General features: G+C 53.3%; 1 long non-coding RNA gene across 1 annotated transcript; it reads left to right on the forward strand.

The window, feature by feature from the left end:
• The first annotated feature begins 471 nt into the window (after positions 1–471).
• On the forward strand, positions 472–3,131 carry LOC309685540. Its single transcript, XR_014270468.1, has 3 exons — positions 472–671; positions 777–833; positions 3,070–3,131. It is a non-coding gene; the product is annotated as an uncharacterized lncRNA (long non-coding RNA).
• The last annotated feature ends 18,217 nt before the right edge of the window (positions 3,132–21,348 follow it).

Consider the following 21,348-nt stretch of genomic DNA (forward strand, 5'->3'; position numbering starts at 1 on the left):
GTGCTCATCTGATCAGGCACCAGTGGCTGAAAAGTAATGTTGTCATTTGCGCTGGTTTACACCCAATCTCTCTGGGGCTTTATGTCCAGAGAGCCATTGCTGCTGAAAGAACAGACAACTCAATACTTTAAAATAGACTGTATGGCTTTTGTTAGTATCTGAATAAAAAGACATCTTCACAAACTAATCTGACGCGGCTGTAAGTAGCACCTGCGACTCCGGTTATTTCTTCCACTGCTAAATGCTTTACTGTCCAACTCTTCATGACTCAGAGGAAACTCCCAGAAAATAGACACTTTCTACTTCAACTCATGGTCTACAGTCAACAACTAAATTAGGCTTAGGAACTTGGAACTAAGACATGAAGAAGTTAAAAAATCGCCCGAAGAACTCAGACAAGCCCACAGGTCGCACAAGACCATATCCTTGCCAGACTTGGCTTCAGAGCAGATCAAAGAAAGATGAAACTGGGATCACATCGGCCCACACTGCTGAGTTTCACGGAAAGTCTTCACAGTGATTTATATCTTCAGAGGGCTACAGCCGGGCTTGTCTGCCTGGAGACAGAAACAACCGCATCTGGCTACTCTGCAGGAAGAACTGATTCAGTTTAACCCTTCCACATACAATACAGCCTTTTCCTGAACCCAAGCGCACCTCTGCGTGTGATTGTGAGTAAACGTTATAATCCGTTGAGCTGATTAAGTAATGATATTTCCCAGTATAACCATGGCAAAAGGAGTTTATTAGTATACCTTGTCTGCATTATTTTCCAGGAGTGATGATAATACGTGAAAAATCTGCCGTTTCTCCATGAGAAGACAACGGAGCAGGTAGTGCCCAGAGTATTGTAATGCATCATGGTTAGCAGAGTCTTCCTGGGATTGAGAGGAGCAGAAGCCTCCTGACTTTTTAAAAGACCCTGTTTGGATTAGTGCAGGGAGAGGACTCGGGAGGGAACTCTGAGAATGCTCTCAGGTCTCTGTAAAAGTTTGTCTCAGGTCTGTTTAGCTCAGAGGCTGCAGTCTCCAGCCTGTCCCTGTGTAATGTGCAAAGTCAGAGGACACAACACAGTAACGTACCATCTTTCTAGAGACTTGCTTTTAACACTAGGATCAGTCACAAGGCAGACAAATTTCCTACTTTGACCTGAGGGCTAAATCCAAAGGGGAACTGAATTAGTCAGAACCAGAGAGACCTCACGCTCCTGGGCAGGGTGTTTGGGGCTCCCCAGATAATGTCACGGAGCAGCAGAAAGTGGAACTGTCTTCCCTGGAAACCATCAAGCTAAGCAAAGAGCCATCTGAGCCTAGCCAACAGTGCAGGCCACCAAGAACATGTAATTGTGCCCGCTAAGAAATGTCAGCTGTGATTCCATTTCTGAGACTGGCTCTTAAAGCCAGAGAGAAACAGGTCCAGCTAATGGTTAGAGAATTTCAAGTCGCCACTTTTGGCCGATTTGGACCAAGGACTTGAATGCCGTCATGCAAGCCTGCATGATCTCTTTAAGCTCTGTAGACTTGCTGCATGCCAAAGGCACTTCAGGAAATTCTAGTCCCTAGAAGACAGACTCCTTTTTCACCAAATAATTTCCCTGCATTACTAGCTCTCAAACCAAAGACTGCCATCCTTGAATCCCTCGAGAGACAAAAATGGAATACCAGTCCTTGGCCTGCTGAGCAGATCTGTTGCATGGGTAGGTGAGGGGATCCCCCAGATCCTGATCCCTGCTCCATGGATTGTTTACACATTTCCTTCAATGACTTCTTCACATGAAACAGTTGGTCAGGACAGTAGCCAGCATCAACCTGCCAGGTCAGGGCACCACTTACTCTTCCCTGCCATCTCTGGTTCGGCCAACATTTCATCATTTATTTTTTTTTAAATCACAACTTTAGTAGTCAAGGCAGAAAGCCAGAGCAGTACATAGCCAACAGGGCAGGGTGGTAAGAATTTGACTCCTTTTAAGCAGAGGAAGGGACTGAGTGCATGCCATGGGCAAACACTCCAGCTGCAAGAGGAGCCATTTTGGCAGAAACCTGTTCTACGGTTTATTTAAATATGCTCCAACGATGCTACCTCTGGTGGGTTAGCCTTGGCCAATGGTCAAACTCCCACTCAATTGGCAACGTAAGGGTGAATTCTTTTTAGCTCAACGGGCCCATGACACCTCAGGTCATCAAGGAAGAGATGCAACATACAGATGGGCTCATGACCGAGGGGTGGGTTTGACTATGGATAATATATCACAGGTTATTCATGAATGTGAAACATGTGCTGAAATTAAGCAAGCTAAACGGTCAAAACCTTTATGGTACGGAGAACGGTGGCTGAAATATAAGTATGGAGAGGCCTGGCAAAGTGACTATATTTCCCTTCCACAAACCCGCCAGGGCAAGTGCTATGTGCTTACAATGGTGGAAGCAACCACCGGATGGCTGGAAACGTATGCTGTGTCTCATGCCACTGCCCGTAGCACTATTTTAGGCCTGGAAAGACAAATGTTGTGGCGACATGGTACTCCAGAGAGAATTGAGTCAGACAATGGGACTCACTTCCGAAATAATCTCATAGATGCCTGGGCTAAAGAACATGGTATTGAATGGATATATCATATCCCCTACCACGCACCAGCTGCTGGGAAGGTCGAACGATGCGATGGATTACTGGAGACTACCTCGAAAGCAATGACTGCTGGAACATTTAAAAAGTGGGATGAGCATTTACCGAAAGCCACCTGGTTAGTCAACACCAGGGGAACTGTCAGCCGAGCTGGTCCGGCTCAGTCAGAGCTTTTACCTACTGTAGAAGGGGACAAGGTCCCTGTGGTGCATGTAAAGAATATGTTGGGGAAAACAGTCTGGGTTACCCCGGCCTCAGGTAAAGGCAGGCCCACTCGTGGGGTTGCTTTTGCTGAAGGACCAGGGCATACCTGGTGGGTGATGCAGGAAAATGGAGAAGTTCGATGTACCCGTTAGGAGATTTGATTTGGGGCGAGAATCCTTAATTTTAAAATGTGTGGTGTTAATTGTCACATAACACTAACAGTGTTCAATAAGTGTTTTTCAGGATAACACGGTGGTAATGAAACCGGAGCCAACTCCATCGAATGGCGTCCAGCGACAGGGAACATGCTAGCCGTGAGCACAACACGATATATTGCTGCGCCGAACTCTACACATCTGTTGTCCTGTATGGAGGCCTGGTCCCGATCTGACAACTGAGACGATGCCACATCACTGATTCCTACCCTAAAAGACTATTATGATAGATGGAACTCCTAGTTTTCAACTAAAAAACTTAATAGACCTTTTAGAGGAAGAGCTTATAGCTTTAGAGGATTATATATTTGTGTGTATATATATGAGAGGACTAATACAACAGTAATTTGAGTGTGTCATATATATGGTATGAAATAAGGGGTGGAATGTCCTGGTTTGAGAGACACAGGACTAATTTCTCTTCTAATGCTTGGGAAAACTGCACTTTCAGAAGACTCCAGTGTCTGAATTTGTGAAAATATTTACTTTACAGCCAGCTATGGTGTGTGGGTCTCAAGGTCTCAGTGTTTTCGAGCTCGCCAGGTGCAGGGATGAGGAGGAGCGAGACCCGGGCACTTGACCCAAGCTGGCCAACAGGATTATTTCATACCATCAACGTCACACTCATTATAAATTAGAAAGTTTGCTGCGAAGTTCTCTCTCTCCCTTGATGGCTGCCATCCTGAGAACTTCGTGCCCTGCTGCCGGAGCCCTGAGGCCTTCCCTTCCTCCTGAAGCCGTAGCGCTTGCAGTGTCCGACATTTGCTGTCCACTGCTGGGAGTGCACAGCTTCCTACTGATAGAATTGGCTGAGTATAATCTTTGCATATTCTGTATTGGTGTTGGGATCGATATCAGTTCTTTAGTGCTGTTAATGTTAATTATCTAATCTTATTCTATTAAATCTGTTTATACTTCAGCTCTCGGGTTTTCTTGTTTTTCCCGATTTCCCTTTCCCAGGTGGGGAGGGGTCATGGGGTGATAGAATGATTGTCTAAATGACAACAGATTGTTATGGGTCTCTCAAACCATAACACTCCTGAAGACACCATTGCAAACTGAAATTAACATCACCGTGCACCAGTTATTCTTTATGTTGTCTCTATTTTTTCAGTCTTTCCCTGTCTGTTTTGTGCTGGGGTTGTGTCTTTCCGGTGGCCAGAAATGGCCTTGTCATTACAATTCTCAGAGAAGGACTGGCAGTGTAACGTGCTTGTTGTCGTTTCCCCAGCATCATCTTTTTGCCACTCCAGCATCTTTTTGGTGGAAAGAACTGACCTGGAAGCACTGATTGTTGTGGAAAGGTAAACTTGTAGTGTGACTGTTTGGTGGTATTGTTTCTTGTGTAACTCTGCTTTTCACATGGCTTGTCTCAGCTAGTGAATGCTTTAAGTGAAATGCTACTTTGTTTATGTTTCCAAATTGATGTACTGAAGGTGTTGGGTTGGAATGTGTTTTTCTGCACAACCTAGAGTTTTGGGGAAAAGAGCAACAAGCTTTAAGATTTTGATCCTTGCGTGTCACAAAGCGGGAATGTGACTTTGAAAAACTGTTCTATGGGATTCTAATAAAAGAAGCAGCAACTTGGAACTTGGTGTTATTTTAATCAGTCTTTAATCAGTCTTACCCCGGCAGAAAACACTCATTCCCTCCAAGAAGCAGCAGAGGTTTCTAGTATGAGCCGGGCCTCTGCTTCCCAGCATGAAAAGGTCAAGATTGGTGAAGATACGGCGGCCTTGTGGAAGGAAAGGGAAAGGTACTGGAAGCAGAGGAGCCGCAGCAAGGCAGCGGGGCTGCGTCTGGGGGCCTCTTCCCGCTCTTGCCCTCGGCATCCCGTCGGGGCGGGAAGAGGCGGACGCCTCCAGCGGCGCCTGTGCTGTCGGCACCGGTGACTCGGGGCCCGATGCTCCTGGCTGCCGCCGTCAGTGCCACCGGCCCCGAGCTCGCTGGCGGGAGCAGTCGGGGCGGGAAAAGGCTTCTGCGTTGCTCCTCTTGCGCAGACGTGGCTGTGCTACTTACCCGCCCCGACGGGGGCTCCCCCGGCCGGGGGCTGCCCCTCCTGCCGCCGCCTGTGCCGCTGCGCTGCGCTGCGCTGCGGGGGCTGCTCTGGGCGGCCCCTCGGGCTCCTTTCGCTCCGCATCGGGCAACCTGCGGCGCTCGGTGACTCCCGGGCGCAGCCCCGCAGGGCTCTGCCCGCCCCGCGGTGGCCCCACCGCCCTCCCAGCGGGGGAGAGGGCGGGTACGGACGGGACGGTGTGTGCGGCACAGAGCCCGTGCGGCGGGGCCCGGGGCAGGCAGGAGGGTCCGGCCGTGCCCCCCGCCGGCTGCCCCGCCAAAGGGGGATGGCCGCCGGGACGGAGCGGCCCCAGCCCAGCCCCGGGGCTGCCCCGACGCCCGGACAGCGGGGACCCGAGGGACACCGAGCGGCTGCCCCGGACCGGCCGGGACCTCGGGGCAGCGCAGGAGGGGAGCGCCCCGCGGCCGCCTCCCGGGGCGGCTCGGCCCCTCCGCCCGCCGCTCCTCTGCCCGCCCTGCGCCAGCCCGGCCCCGCCGCCGCGCTCGGGGACGGCCCTGACCGGCCGAGAGGGGCCGCGAGATGACGAGCCGATCCGAGCGGGGCCGAGTGTTGCCGAGCGGGGCCGAGCGGCAGCCGGTACCTCTCGCCACAGCCGCTGGCGAGACCTGGGCGTTGCCCGGGCAACGGCGGGAGGCTCAAACGCGCCGCAGCGGAGGGAGCGGCCGGTGGCCGAGGGAGCCGCTCCGGGGCCGGCCCGCTCCGCGGCGGAGAGCAGCGCAGCGTGAGGGGGGAGCAGGGGGACGGTGCGCTCGGCCTGGCGGCAGAGCCGGGGGGGAAGGAGAAAGGCTGAGGAGCAGCCGGGAGCGTGAGCGAGAGAGAGAGGGGCCGCTGGAGCCGCGCTCTGCCCTCCCGGAGACGGGGACGGGAACGGAGGACCGGATCTGCCGGTGACATGCGGAAACGAAACTCCAGAGACTCCACAACCGGGAAGGTTGTAAAGTAGGTGTTTATTCAGCGCTGGGCAGCACGGGGGGGTCGCCCCACCACAATCGTGCGCGCCCAATGCAGCGGCCTTCTCAAATATATATAGTGCTTAATTACATAATCATAAGATTTCCCAATACGCCTATACATATGCATAACCTGTCCCCACTTCGTATTCAAATTAGCTCTAAGAAGTCATTTCTATAAACTCCTCCCAACTGCGCTTGAGCAATGCCTCCTGGTGGTGGTCACTGAGGGTCGTGACCACCAAGGCTGATGATTCCTCTTCATCACCGCAAGTAACTCTTTGTCCTTGCGCAGACTCAGTTCTTCTTTGGTCTTTGTCCAGACCGCAGGGTTGGTTTCAGCCGCTTTTCAAGGCATACTCTTATTCGTTATCAGGAGCTGTCCTTGGCAATCTCAAGACTTCTTGCTTCGTCCATTTTTATCAGGCCTGTCCTTTAGGTTATGAATCACTGCTAGTCAATCAGTGCACAATGTGTTATTGTCTCTATCACATACCCCTGACTCACCGGGCAGACCCTCCTCTTGGGGAAGTCTGCTGCCCCCCTGGGCCCGGGTTAAGGACGTCACTAGGAAACTTCCCGGCCTGGTACGGCCCTCGGACTATTGCCCAGCGCTGCTCTTCCCTGTGGGTGGCCACGAAGCCACAATGCGTAGTCCGAGGGCGATCCGGAGAGACTTCAGGGCCTTGGGATGGGTGGTAAGGGAATCTGGAGCGCCGGCTATTTTTCCTCTCTCCTTCCAGTTATGTGCAGCGACACTGGAAGGAACAGGCGGACCTGGTCTCTTAATACATGGCTCCGTGGCTGCTGTCACCACCACAATTTTCGGTTTTTTGCACAAATAGGGTGGCCTCCATGGTGCCAGGCCTGCTGGGGTCAGATGGGATTGAGCTTTCTGAAAGGGGGAAGAGGGTCTTTGCTCAGGAGCCAGTGGGGCTCATTGGCAGAGCTTTAAACTAGACTTGAAGGGGTCAGGGATAGGATCAGACTTGAAGGGGTCAGGGATAGGATCAGGCTTGCCCGTGACAAGCTGCGGGAACATGCTAAGGTCAGGGGGACGGGGCGCCAGCGAGGACCCTCAGCCTGTTGGTCTGAGACGTGCTGGGTGCAGCAGACTCGCAGTCTTATGGAGATGAGCCAGGGGCTTCTGACGGAACAGAAGCCAACAGGGAAACATCAGTGAAATCACAGTATCATAGAATCATTTGGGTTGGAAGGGACCTTTAGAGGTTGTTGAGTCCAACCCCCTGCAATAAGCAGGGATGGGGCATCTGGGAAGATTATGTTTTTTGATGATGAGGGTGGGGAGACACTGGCCCAGGTTGCCCAAAGAGGTGGGAGATGGCCCATACCTGGAAACATTCCAGGTCAGGTTGGATGGGGCTCTGAGCAACCAGATCCAATTGAAGACGACCCAGACCATTCTATGATTAACTACCGCATGGAAAAAACATACAAAGGAAAACTGAGTTAGAAGCAGGTTAGGCTGATTCACACAGAGACTGGAGACGCAAAGAGTAAGGAAGACCCTCCCATTGAGTCACGAGGTTCAGAGTGGATCCCCTTGCCTTCTAAACTCCTGATGGAGCCCCGGTCTCACACTTGGAGAACAGCTTATGTCTAACGGAATTATCTATACAATGTTTGCAATAATATTGAGTAGCTGCACGGATTAGTAATGTCTCATTAGTACTAATTCAGCACGCTCTCAGTCACTTACTGAGGATCTGCCGCAGCTAAGGCATCTCTCCGCCGTGGGTGAGGAAGGCTCTCAGTCTCAGGTAAGGAATCTCTAACCTTGAGAGTCGCCCCTGCCCACGGGGAGAGTCGCCTGGCGTGCAGTGCAGCTGCCATTCAGGGAGAGGTCAAATTGGGCTCCTCCTGACGGTGATATTTATCGAGGGGAGTAGTTGGCTGCTAGGCGATAGCACAGACGAGAGAGATGTCTTTTGTTTAGCTCGGGTATCTCCTTCTGTACTTTGGTTACCTTGCATTTTTAGGGTTTGAAACCACCTTTAGTTCTTAAAGCAAGCAAACAAATAAACTTCTCCTGTACAACAGAATTTTACATTGTGTAACAGAAAGGAGTGTCCTTTTCTATATCCAGTTCACCAATGCCACTTATCACACTCTGCAGCGTGGACCGATAGGATTCCCCAGCTCCTGTGTTGTTTATAAACAGGATTGGACTAGGTGTCACATCAGGGCTTCCTTTCCCATTTGTCCCTGCTGTGACTTCAGCATCTGGAGCAACAGAATCACCATCTTCCAGCTTGTGGATCTCCTCATTTGTCACTTCTAAGGTTTCATCAGATAGAGAGGCAACCTGGATGACCAACTGGGCAAAAGTAGTCACTTTCAGTCTTTTAAACAGCTCATCCTTTTTATACCTGTAATTTCTTTTGATCTCTTCCAACCTCTCGGTGTATTTTGTCAAACTGTTTCCAGTATCAAGGCGGGTTTTTATATGTTGGTATCTGGGATTCTGAGGGATGCGTCTGGTTAAATACTCCGGGTCCCCGACACTCCTCCTGCTCGACATCTTAACACCGCAAACACCCAACCGCGCCGCTATTCTCCCTCACTCCTGCTGGTGAGTTACTGTTACAGCCCCTTAGCGTGGGCTGTAGCCAAGTGAGATTCTGTAAGTAAAGAATTCCTGGATTGTTTCATTCAATTCGGTCATATTAGACTGCTTGCCCTCACTATCCCTCGGCAGCACTTTCACAGCCCGACCAACACTGGGGCTCTGCGCTTTCCTTGCACCGTAACGCTCCCAACACTCTCTCCCACACTCGCCAGAGCCCCGCTCCAAAATGGAAAACATCCAGCGACTGCTCCTACACAAAAGGAGCAAGGATGGAAAGCTGTTCCTGCCTTCACCATCCCGTAGCAGCGCTCTGACAGGCAGCTAATGGCAGCGTGGGCTGAGGCTGAGGTCCCCAGCAGCACGGGTGGCCCAGAGGAGAGAGGTGTCTGCTGCGGATGGAGCGATGCACTTCACTCGTAGAGAGAAGCAGCGACACGTTTATTGATACAAAACAGGGATTTAACAAAGTTTGAGAGTAAATGCGACAGTGCTGTAGCAGGATTCGATGGCAAGGTACACTTGGTTATTTCCTGCATGGAGGACAGGGTCAGGCAGAACTGCCAGGGAGACCCTCCTGTTGGGCTGAGGTTCGGAAAGGAGCCCCTTGCTTTCTAACCTCCTTCTCAGAGAGGAGTCTGGGTGCGGCTGGATCCAATCCTGGTCCCAGACTGGGTCAAGGGTTTATGTCTAAGGGATTATATATGTGCAATCGATCCTTTCTATCACTTAGCTAAGATTTCACAGTTTCGCGTGCTATTAATCACTGACCGAGGATCTGTTGCGGCAAAGAATCTGTGAAGCTCGAGGAGTAACCTTGAGAGGCGTCCCCGCTCATGGGGAGATCCTGGCGTGCAGGGGAGCTCAAAGGGCTCTTGGGCTGTTCGCTGTTGATGTGGGTGAGATGACTGACCTATAGTCATATCTGCATATTGGCCACAGTACCAGCACTGCTCAAGTTAGCCCTTGGCTACTGTGGTGTTATGTGTTTCCCCGAAACCACATCGAGCCGGGGGCAGCCATCACATGTACACGTGCCCATTGTGACCACCACAGGTGTTAGTGCTTGGGCAGGGTCACGGGAGATAAAGGTCAGGTTGGAAGGCGGGGAGGGGGAGCACACCATCACAGTGTCAAGGAAGCGATGTTGGTGCAATACCGTTCCCTCCTCGACATATCTTTTCCAGCCAGGTGTCCCTGGAGCTGTGGGATTCTCATACAGAACTCACACCCTAACCTAACGCTAATGGGAGGGTTGGATGGATCCAGGAACAGAGACCTATTGGCAAAACAGAAGGAAGCTTCCTTGGAGGAGTCTTGGTAGCTACCTGTGATATCATGTCCCTCAACTAGAGTTCAAAAGTCTGTGGGAGATCCCTGGGAGGAGTCATGGGTTTGTCGCAGGGTAAAAAGCTTTGCCTAAAAGAGAAAAAACATTTCCCAATGAGAAAAAACCATCACAGTTATCTCCCTTTGGAGAGTCTGGAGGTCCTACCAGGGATCTGAGGTCCCTAAAATACATGACAAAAGACAACACCAGAAGCCTGGAAGGAGCCTCGGGTGAAACCCAGAGGATGGAACATTGTCCAATGAGAAAAATCATCTCAGGTATCTTCCCTGCAGGAGTCTGGGATTGGTACCCAGGATTACAGGGTCATAAACCAAAGGATAAACTGTGTTGGAGATGCCTAGGAGGAGTCTAAGGTGCATCCCGCAAGATGGACAATATTCCAAGGAGAAAATTCATCTCGGGTATCTTCCCTGGAGGAGTCTGGGGTTGCTACCTGGGATCACAGGGCCCTAAACCCCAGGAAGAAAACACTCAGAAACAGAGCTGGGAGGAGTCTCGGGTGCATCCCGAAGGATGGACAATAGTCCAAGGATAAAAATCATCTCGGGTATCTTCCCTGGAGGAGTCTGGGGTTGCTACCCGGGATCACAGGGCCCTAAAGCATTGGAGAAAACTCTGCGGGAGACGCCTGGGAAGAGTTCTGGGCAGATCCCGCAGGATGGACCACTGTCAAGAGAGAAATATCATCTTCGGTATCTTCCCTGGAGGAGTCTGGGGTTGCTACCCAGGATTACAGGGCCCCAAACCACAGGAAAAATATCTGCGGGAGACGACTGGGAAGAATCTCTGGTGCATCCCAGAGGATGGAGCATTGCCCAAGGAGAAAAATCATCTCGGGTATCTTCCCTGGAGGAGTCTGGGGTTGCCACCTGGGATCACAGGGCCATAAACCACCAGAAAAAAGACTGAGGGACATACCTGTGAGGAATCTCCGGTGAATCCCAGAGGATGGAGCATTGCCCAAGGATAAAAATCATCTCGGGTATCTTCCCTGGAGGAGTCTGGGGTTGCTACCCGGGATCACAGGGCCCTAAAGCATTGGAGAAAACTCTGCTGGAGATGCCTGGGAGGAGTTCTGGGTAGATCCCGCAGGAAGGACCACTGTCAAGAGAGAAAAATCATCTCGGGTAACTTCCCTGGAGGAGTCTGGGGTTGCTATCTGGGATGACAGGACCCTAAATCACCGGAAAAATGTCTCAGGGACATAGCTGCGATAAGTCTCGGATGCATCCCAGAGGATGGAGCATTTTCTAAAGAGAAAAATCATCTCGGGTATCTTCCCTGGAGGAGTCTGGGGTTGCTACCCGAGATGACAGGACCCTAAATCACCGGAATAAAGACTCAGGGACATAGCTGGGATAAGTCTCGGATGCATCCCACAGGATGGAGCATTTTCTAAAGAGAAAAATCATCTCGGATATCTTCCCTGGAGGAGTCTGGGGTTGCTACTTGGGATAACAGGGCCCCAAACCACTGGAGAAAAGTCTGCGGGAGATGCCTGGGAAGAATCTCCGATGCATCCCAGAGGATGGAACATTTTCTAAGGAGAAAATTCATCTCGGGTAACTTCCCTGGAGGAGTCTGGGGTTGCTACCCGGGATCACAGGGCCCTAAAGCATTGGAGAAACCTCTGCGGGAGACGCCTGGGAAGAGTTCTGGGTAGATCCGGCAGGATGGACCACTGTCAAGAGAGAAATATCATCTTGGGTATCTTCCCTGGAGGAGTCTGGGGTTGCTACCTGGGAACACAGGACCCTATATCACCGGAAAAAAGACTCAGGGACATACCTGCGAGGAGTCTCCGGTGAATCCCAGAGGATGGAGCATTGCCCAAGGAGAAAATTCATCTCGGGTATCTTCCCTGGAGGAGTCTGGGGTTGCTACCTGGGAAGACAGGACCCTAAACCACCGGAAAAATGTCTCAGGGACATAGCTGCGATATGTCTCGGATGCATCCCAGAGGATGGAGCATGGCCCAAGGAGGAAAATCATCTCAGGTATCTTCCCTGGAGGAGTCTGGGGTTGCTACCCGAGATGACAGGACCCTAAATCACCGGAATAAAGACTCAGGGACATAGCTGGGATAAGTCTCGGATGCATCCCAGAGAATGGAGCATTTTCTAAAGAGAAAAATCATCTCGGGTATCTTTCCTGGAGGAGTCTGGGGTTGCTACCCGGGATCACAGGACCCTAAACCACCGGAAATAAGACTCGGTGACATACCTGCGAGGAGTCTCGGGTGCATCCCGCAGGATGGAGCATTGTCCAAGGAGAAAAATCATCTTGGATATCTTTCCTGGAGGAGTCTGGGGTTGCTACCTGGGATCACAGGGCCCTAAACCACAGGAAGAAAACACTCAGAAACAGAGCTGGGAGGAGTCTCGGGTGCATCCCAGTGGATGGAACATTGCCCAAGGAGAAAAATCATCTCGGGTATCTTCCCTGGAGGAGTCTGGGGATGGTACCTGGGATAACAGGGCCCCAAACCACTGGAGAAAAGGCTGCAGGAGATGCCTGGGAAGAATCTCCGATGCATCCCAGAGGATGGAACATTTTCTAAGGAGAAAATTCATCTCGGGTATCTTCCCTGGAGGAGTCTGGGGTTGCTACCCGAGATGACAGGACCCTAAATTACCGGAATAAAGACTCAGGGACATAGCTGGGATAAGTCTCGGATGCATCCCAGAGGATGGAGCATTTTCTAAAGAGAAAAATCATCTCGGGTATCTTCCCTGGAGGAGTCTGGGGTTGCTACCTGGGATCACAGGACCCTAAACCCCAGGAAGAAAACACTCAGAAACAGACCTGGGAGGAGTCTCGGGTGCATCCAGCAGGACGGAGAATTGTCCAAGGAGAAAAATCATCTCGCATATCTTCCCTAGAGAAGTCTTGTCTTGCTATCCAGGATTATAGGGCCCCAAACCACAGGAAAAATGTCTGCGGGAGACGACTGGGAGGAATCTCAGGTGCATCCCAGAGGATGGAGCACTGCCAAAGGAGGAAAATCATCTTGGGTATCTTCCCTGGAGGAGTCTGGGGTTGCTACCTGGGATGACAGGACCCTAAACCACCGGAAAAAAGACTGAGGGACATACCTGTGAGGAACCTCCGGTGAATTCCAGAGGATGGAGCATTGCCCAAGGAGAAAAATCATCTCGGCTATCTTCCCTGGAGGAGTCTGGGGTTGCTACCCGGGATCACAGGGCCCTAAACCCCAGGAAGAAAACACTCAGAAACAGACGTGGGAGGAGTCTCGGGTGCATCTCGCAGGATGGAGCATTGTCCAAGGAGAAAAATCATCTTGGCTATCTTCGCTGGAGGAGTCTGGGCTTGCTATCCAGGATTATAGTACCCCAAACCACAGGAAAAATGTCTGCGGGAGACAACTCGGAAGAATCTCGGATGTATCCCAGAGGTTGGAGAATTGCCCAAGGAGAAAAATCATCTCGGGTATCTTCCCTGGAGGAGTCTGGGGTTGCTACCTGGGATAACAGGGCCCCAAACCACTGGAGAAAAGTCTGCGGAGAAAAGTCTGCGGGAGATGCCTGGGAAGAATGTCAGATGCATCCCAGAGGATGGAACATTTTCTAAGGAGAAAATTCATCTCGGGTATCTTCCCTGCAGGAGTCTGGGGTTGCTACCCGGGATCACAGGGCCCTAAAGCATTGGAGAAACCTCTGCGGGAGACGCCTGTGAAGAGTTCTGGGTAGATCCCGCAGGATGTATCACTGTCAAGAGAGAAATATCATCTTGGGTATCTTCCCTGGAGGAGTCTGGGGTTGCTACCCGGGATGACAGGACCCTAAACCACCGGAAAAAAGACTGAGGGACATACCTGTGAGGAATCTCCGGTGAATCCCAGAGGATGGAGCATTGCCCAAGGAGAAAAATCATCTCGGGTATCTTCCCTGGAGGAGTCTGGGGTTGCTCCCTGGGATCACAGGGCCCTAAACGCCAGGAAGAAAACACTCAGAAACAGAGCTGGGAGGAGTCTCGGGTGCATCCCGAAGGATGGATAATAGTCCAAGGATAAAAATCATCTCGGGTATCTTCCCTGGAGGAGTCTGGGGTTGCTACCCGGGATCACAGGGCCCTAAAGCATTGGAGAAAACTCTGCAGGAGATGCCTGGGAGGAGTTCTGGGTAGAACCTGCAGGATGGACCACAGCCAAGAGAGAAATATCATCTCGGGTATCTTCCCTGGAGGAGTCTTGGGTTGCTACCTGGGATGACAGGACCCTAAACCACCGGAAAAATGTCTCAGGGACATAGCTGCGATAAGTCTCGGATGCATCCCAGACGATGGAGCATTATCCAAGGAGAAAAATCATCTCGGGTACCTTCCGTGGAGGAGTCTGGGGTTGCTACCCGGGATGACAGGGCCCTAAACCACCGGAAATAAGACTCGGTGACATACCTGCGAGGAGTCTCGGGTGCATCCCGCAGGATGGAGCATTGTCAAAGGAGAAAAATCATCTTGGGTATCTTCCCTGGAGGAGTCCGGGGTTGCTACCTGGGATCACAGGGCCCTAAACCCCAGGAAGAAAACACTCAGAAACAGAGCTGCGAGGAGTCTCGGGTGCATCCCAGAGGATGGAGCATTGCCCAAGGAGAAAAATCATCTCGGGTATCTTCCCTGGAGGAGTCTGGGGTTGCTACCTGGGATAACAGGGCCCCATACCACTGGAGAAAAGACTGCGGGAGATGCCTGGGAAGAATCTCCGATGCATCCCAGAGGATGGAACATTTTCTAAGGAGAAAATTCATCTCGGGTATCTTCCCTGGAGGAGTCTGGGGTTGCTACCTGGGATGACAGGACCCTAAAACACTGGAAAAATGTCTCAGGGACATAGCTGCGATATGTCTCGGATGCATCCCAGAGGATGGAGCATTGCCCAAGGAGGAAAATCATCTCGGGTATCTTCCCTGGAGGAGTCTGGGGTTGCTACCTGAGATGACAGGACCCTAAATCACCGGAATAAAGACTCAGGGACAAAGCTGGGATAAGTCTCGGATGCATCCCAGAGGATGGAGCATTTTCTAAAGAGAAAAATCATCTCGGGTACCTTCCCTGGAGGAGTCTGGGGTTGCTACCCGGGATCACAGGGCCCCAAACCACTGGAGAAAAGTCTGCGGGAGATGCCTGGGAAGAATCTCCGATGCATCCCAGAGGATGGAACATTTTCTAAGGAGAAAATTCATCTCGGGTATCTTCCCTGGAGGAGTCTGGGGTTGCTACCCGGGATGACAGGACCTAAACCACCGGAAAAAGGACTCAGGGACATACCTAAGAGGAGTCTCCGGTGAATCCCAGACGATGCAGCATTGTCCAAGCAGAAAAATCACCTCGGGTATCTTCCCTGGAGGAGTCTAGGGTTGCTACCCGAGATGAGAGGACCCTAAATCACCGGAATAAAGACTCAGGGACAAAGCTGGGATAAGTCTCGGATGCATCCCAGAGGATGGAGCATTTTCTAAAGAGCATAATCATCTCGGGTATCTTCCCTGGAGGAGTCTGGGGTTGCTACCCGGGATCACAGGACCCTAAACTACCGGAAATAAGACTCGGTGACATACCTGCGAGCAGTCTCGGGTGCATCCCGCAGGATGGAGCATTGTCAAAGGAGAAAAATCATCTTGGTTATCTTCCCTGGAGGAGTCCGGGGTTGCTACCTGGGATCACAGGGCCCTAAACCCCAGGAAGAAAACACTCAGAAACAGAGCTGGGAGGAGTCTCGGGTGCATCCAGCAGGATGGAGAATTGTCCAAGGAGAAAAATCATCTCGGCTATCTTCCCTAGAGAAGTCTTGTCTTGCTATCCAGGATTATAGGGCCCCAAACCACAGGAAAAATGTCTGCGGGAGACGACTGGGAGGAATCTCAGGTGCATCCCAGAGGATGGAGCACTGCCAAAGGAGGAAAATCATCTCGGGTATCTTCTCTGGAGGAGTCTGGGGTTGCTACCTGGGATAACAGGGACCCAAACCACAGGAAAAATATATGCGGGAGATGCCTGGGAGAAATCTCAGGTGCATCCCAGAGGATGGAGCATTGTCCAAGGAGAAAAATCATCTCGGGTATCTTCCCTGGAGGAGTCTGGGGTTGCTACCTGGGATAACAGGGCCCCAAACCACTGGAGAAAAGGCTGCGGGAGATGCCTGGGAAGAATCTCAGATGCATCCCAGAGTATGGAACATTTTCTAAGGAGAAAATTCATCTCGGGTATCTTCCCTGCAGGAGTCTGGGGTTGCTACCCGGGATCACAGGGCCCTAAAGCATTGGAGAAACCTCTGCGGGAGACGCCTGGGAAGAGCTCTGGGTAGATCCCGCAGGATGGACCACTGTCAGGAGAGAAATATCATCTTGGCTATCTTCCCTGGAGGAGTCTGGGGTTGCTACCCGGGATGACAGGACCCTAAACCACCGGAAAAAGGACTCAGGGACATACCTAAGAGGAGTCTCCGGTGAATCCCAGACGATGCAGCATTGTCCAAGGAGAAAAATCACCTCGGGTATCTTCCCTGGAGGAGTCTGGGGTTGCCACCTGGGATCACAGGGCCCTAAACCACCAGAAAAAAGACTGAGGGACATACCTGTGAGGAGTCTCCGGTGAATCCCAGAGGATGGAGCATTGCCCAAGGAGAAAAATCATCTCGGGTACCTTCCCTGGAGGAGTCTGGGGTTGCTACCCAGGATTACAGGGCCCCAAACAACCGGAAATAAGACTCGATGACATACCTGCGAGGAGTCTCGGGTGCATCCCGCAGGATGGAGCATTGTCCAAGGAGAAAAATCATCTTGGTTATCTTCCCTGGAGGAGTCCGGGGTTGCTACCTGGGATCACAGGGCCCTAAACCCCAGGAAGAAAACACTCAGAAACAGAACTTGGAGGAGTCTCGGTTGCATCCCAGAGGATGGAACATTTTCTAAGGAGAAAATTCATCTCGGGTATCTTCCCTGGAGGAGTCTGGGGTTGCTACCTGGGACAACAGGGCCCCAAACCACTGGAGAAAAGGCTGCGGGAGATGCCTGGGAAGAATCTCAGATGCATCCCAGAGGATGGAACATTTTCTAAGGAGAAAATTCATCTCGGGTATCTTCCCTGGAGCAGTCTGGGGTTGCTACCTGGGATGACAGGACCCTAAACCACCCGAAAAATGTCTCAGGGACATAGCTGCGATATGTCTCGGATGCATCCCAGACGATGCAGCATTGTCAAAGGAGAAAAATCATCTCGGGTATCTTCCCTGGAGGAGTCCAGGGTTGCCACCTGGGATCACAGGGCCCTAAACCCCAGGAAGAAAACACTCAGAAACAGACCTGGGAGGACTCTCGGGTGCATCCAGCAGGATGGAGAATTGTCCAAGGAGAAAAATCATCTCGGATATCTTCCCTGGAGAAGTCTGGTCTTGCTATCCAGGATTATAGGGCCCCAAACCACAGGAAAAATGTCTGCGGGAGACGACTGGGAGGAATCTCAGGTGCATCCCAGAGGATGGAGCACTGCCAAAGGAGGAAAATCATCTCAGGTATCTTCCCTGGAGCAGTCTGGGGTTGCTACCTGGGATGACAGGACCCTAAACCACCGGAAAAAAGACTGAGGGACATACCTGTGAGGAACCTCCGGTGAATTCCAGAGGATGGAGCATTGCCCAAGGAGAAAAATCATCTCGGGTATCTTCCCTGGAGGAGTCTGGGGTTGCTACCCAGGATTACAGTGCGCCAAACCACAGGAAAAATATCTGCGGGAGATGCCTGGGAGAAATCTCAGGTGCATCCCAGAGGATGGAGCATTGCCCAAGGAGAAAAATCATCTCGGGTATCTTCCCTGGAGGAGTCTGGGGTTGCTACCTGGGATAACAGGGCCCCAAACCACTGGAGAAAAGTCTGCCGGAGATGCCTGGGAAGAATCTTGATGCATCCCAGAGGATGGAACACTTTCTAAAGAGAAAATTCATGTCGGGTATCTTCCCTGGAGGAGTCTGGGGTTGCTACCCGAGATGACAGGACCCTAAATCACCAGAAATAAGACTCGGTGACATACCTGCGAGGAGTCTCGGGTGCATCCCGCAGGATGGAGCATTGTCAAAGGAGAAAAATCATCTGGGGTATCTTCGCTGGAGGAGTCCGGGGTTGCTACCTGGGATCACAGGACCCTAAACCACAAGAAGAAAACACTCAGAAACAGAGATGCGAGGAGTCTCGGGTGCATCCAGCAGGATGGAGAATTGTCCAAGGAGAAAAATCATCTCAGATATCTTCCCTGGAGAAGTCTGGTCTTGCTATCCAGGATTATAGGGCCCCAAACCACAGGAAAAATATCTGCGGGAGGCGACTGGGAGGAATCTCAGGTGCATCCCAGAGGATGGAGCACTGTCCAAGGAGGAAAATCATCTCGGGTATCTTCCTTGGAGCAGTCTGGGGTTGCTACCTGAGATGACAGGACCCTAAACCACCAGAAAAAAGACTCCGGGACATACCTGCGAGGAGTCTCCGGTGAATCCCAGAGGATGGAGCATTGTCCAAGGAGAAAAATCCTCTTGGGTACCTTCCCTGGAGGAGTCTGGGGTTCCTACCCGGGATGACAGGGCCCCAAACCACAGGAAAAATATCTGCGGGAGATGCCTGGGAGGAATCTCAGGTGCATCCCAGAGGATGGAGCATTGTCCAAGGATAAAAATCATCTCGGGTATCTTCCCTGGAGGAGTCTGGGGTTGCTACCCGGGATCACAGGGCCCTAAATCACCGGAAATAAGACTCGGTGTCATACCTGCGAGGAGTCTCGGGTGCATCCCGCAGGATGGAGCATTGTCAAAGGAGAAAAATCATCTTGGGTATCTTCCCTGGAGGAGTCTGGGGTTGCTACCTGGGATCACAGGGCCCTAAACCCCAGGAAGAAAACACTCAGAAACAGAGCTGGGAGGAGTCCCGGGTGCATCCCGAAGGATGGACAATAGTCCAAGGAGAAAAATCATCTCGGGTATCTTCCCTGGAGGAGTCTGGGGTTGCTACCCGGGATCACAGGGCCCTAAAGCATTGGAGAAAACTCTGCAGGAGATGCCTGGGAGGAGTTCTGGGTAGAACCTGCAGGATGGACCACAGCCAAGAGAGAAATATCATCTCGGGTATCTTCCCTGGAGGAGTCTTGGGTTGCTACCTGGGATGACAGGACCCTAAACCACCGGAAAAATGTCTCAGGGACATAGCTGCGATAAGTCTCGGATGCATCCCAGACGATGGAGCATTATCCAAGGAGAAAAATCATCTCGGGTACCTTCCGTGGAGGAGTCTGGGGTTGCTACCCGGGATGACAGGGCCCTAAACCACCGGAAATAAGACTCGGTGACATACCTGCGAGGAGTCTCGGGTGCATCCCGCAGGATGGAGCATTGTCAAAGGAGAAAAATCATCTTGGGTATCTTCCCTGGAGGAGTCCGGGGTTGCTACCCGGGATCACAGGGCCTCAAACCACCGGAAAAAAGAATCAGGGTCATACCTGCGAGGAGTCTCCGGTGAATCCCAGAGGATGGAGCATTGTCCAAGGAGAAAAATCCTCTTGGGTATCTTCCCTGGAGGAGTCTGGGGTTGCTACCCGGGATCACAGGGCCCTAAAGCATTGGAGAAAACTCTGCGGGAGATGCCTGGGAGGACTTCTGGGTAGATCCCGCAGTATGGACCACTGTCAAGAGAGAAAAATCATCTCGGGTATCTTCCCTGGAGGAGTCTGGGGTTGCTACCCGGGATCACAGGTCACCAAAACACTGGAAAAAAAGACTCAGGGCCATACCTGGGACATAGCTGGGATAAGTCTTGAGTGCATCCCAGAGGATGGAGCATTGTCCAAGGAGAAAAATCATCTCGGGTATCTTCCCTGGACGAGTCTGGGGTTGCTTCCTGGGATCTCAGGTCCCTAAAGCTGTGATCAAGAGCCTGCAGGAGTTGCCTGGGAGGAGTCTTGGGTGGACCCTGGAGGATACATTTTCATAGAAAAAGAGTGTTTTGGTAGAGAAAACCATGTCAGTTTTCCATTGTGGGATGGCCCTGAGGTGCCCCCAGTGGAAGCAGAGGAGGGGTTGGGCAGTGCTGGTGTCCCCTGGAGCCACCGCTGCCCAGGAGGCCACGCAAAAGGTCTTGCTCGAGTCCTCAGGGAACAGCCCATCGCCACTTTTGGGGTCAGGAAGGAATTTTTTCCCCGGGGCACACTGGCACGGGCCCCCGGGGGTCTTTCGCCTTCCTCTGCAGCCCCGAGCACGGCCCCTTGCCAGGGCTCCTCGGGGCCAGTTGTGGCCAGCGGTTCCCTGTCCTGGCAGGAGCGGGAGTCCAGCAGTGCCCTCCATCCCTCCGCCTCTCCTCCCTGTGCCAGCTTGGCAGGGGCACCTCCGGGACCTCCCTGCACGAGCCCCCCGGGGGTCTTCTGCCCTGGGCCGGGCACGGCCTGCTTGCACAGGCTGCAGGCGCCATGCTGCCTCAGGACGGAGCGGGCAATCGAAGCGGAGCCTCCGTCTCCTCTGCCAGAGCCGCCGGCTGGGCCTCGTCTGTCCCGGCCGCAGCCCGAGAGCGTCTCCACCGGCCCGGGCCCGACCCTGTGCCCCGGGGGAGCCCCTGTGCCCCCTCTGCCCCGCCGCCAGCCCGCCTCTCCCCGGGCCCGTCCCCGTCCCCGTCCCCGTCCCCGTCCCCGTCCCCGCCGGCACCGGGGGGAGCGCAGCCAGCGGCCGCAGCCCGGCCCCTCTCCGCACCCCCGCTGCCCGCCGACGGCCGCCCCGCCAGACCCCCGGCAGCAGCGGGCAGGGGCGGGGCCGCGCCCGGGGGACGCCCGACGGCTGCGCCGCTGCCCGCTCCCGCGGGGACCCGCTCACGGGCCCGCCGGCCCCGCGCTTCTGCCCTCGGGCCCCGCCGCGGCCTCCGCAGCCTCCGCGGAGCGAGGCCCACACGCCCCCTGCCCGCAGCCCCCGCACGCACCCACCGGGACCCCCGGCCCCCTCCGCGCCCACACCTGCCCCGCCGCTCCGCCGGGGCTCCCGCCGCACGGCCCGGCCCGGGCCCGCAGGGTCGCAGCCCACTCGAGCCGAGCCGAGCCGAGCCGAGCCGATCCAGCCAGCCGTGCGGGCAGAGCCGGGCCGAGCCGGGCGGGGGGAGCAGGCGGCAGGCGCGGCCGGAGCGAGGCAGTGCCGCCTCCCCGGGACTCCCTCCCGCCTCTGCCGGGGATGGGGGGCGGGTGGCCGAGCAGCGCAGCGTCCCCGCAGGGCCCTCCCTGCCCTCTGCACCTGCGGGAGCAGACAAGTCCCCCCCAGGAGAGGCACTCGACGCTGTTCCATCCTTCCCCCGCTCTCTGCCCCCCTGCCC

Source organism: Vanellus vanellus, assembly GCF_965231255.1.
Source record: "Vanellus vanellus genome assembly, contig: HAP1_SCAFFOLD_47, whole genome shotgun sequence".
Classification (NCBI taxonomy): Eukaryota; Metazoa; Chordata; class Aves; order Charadriiformes; family Charadriidae; genus Vanellus; species Vanellus vanellus.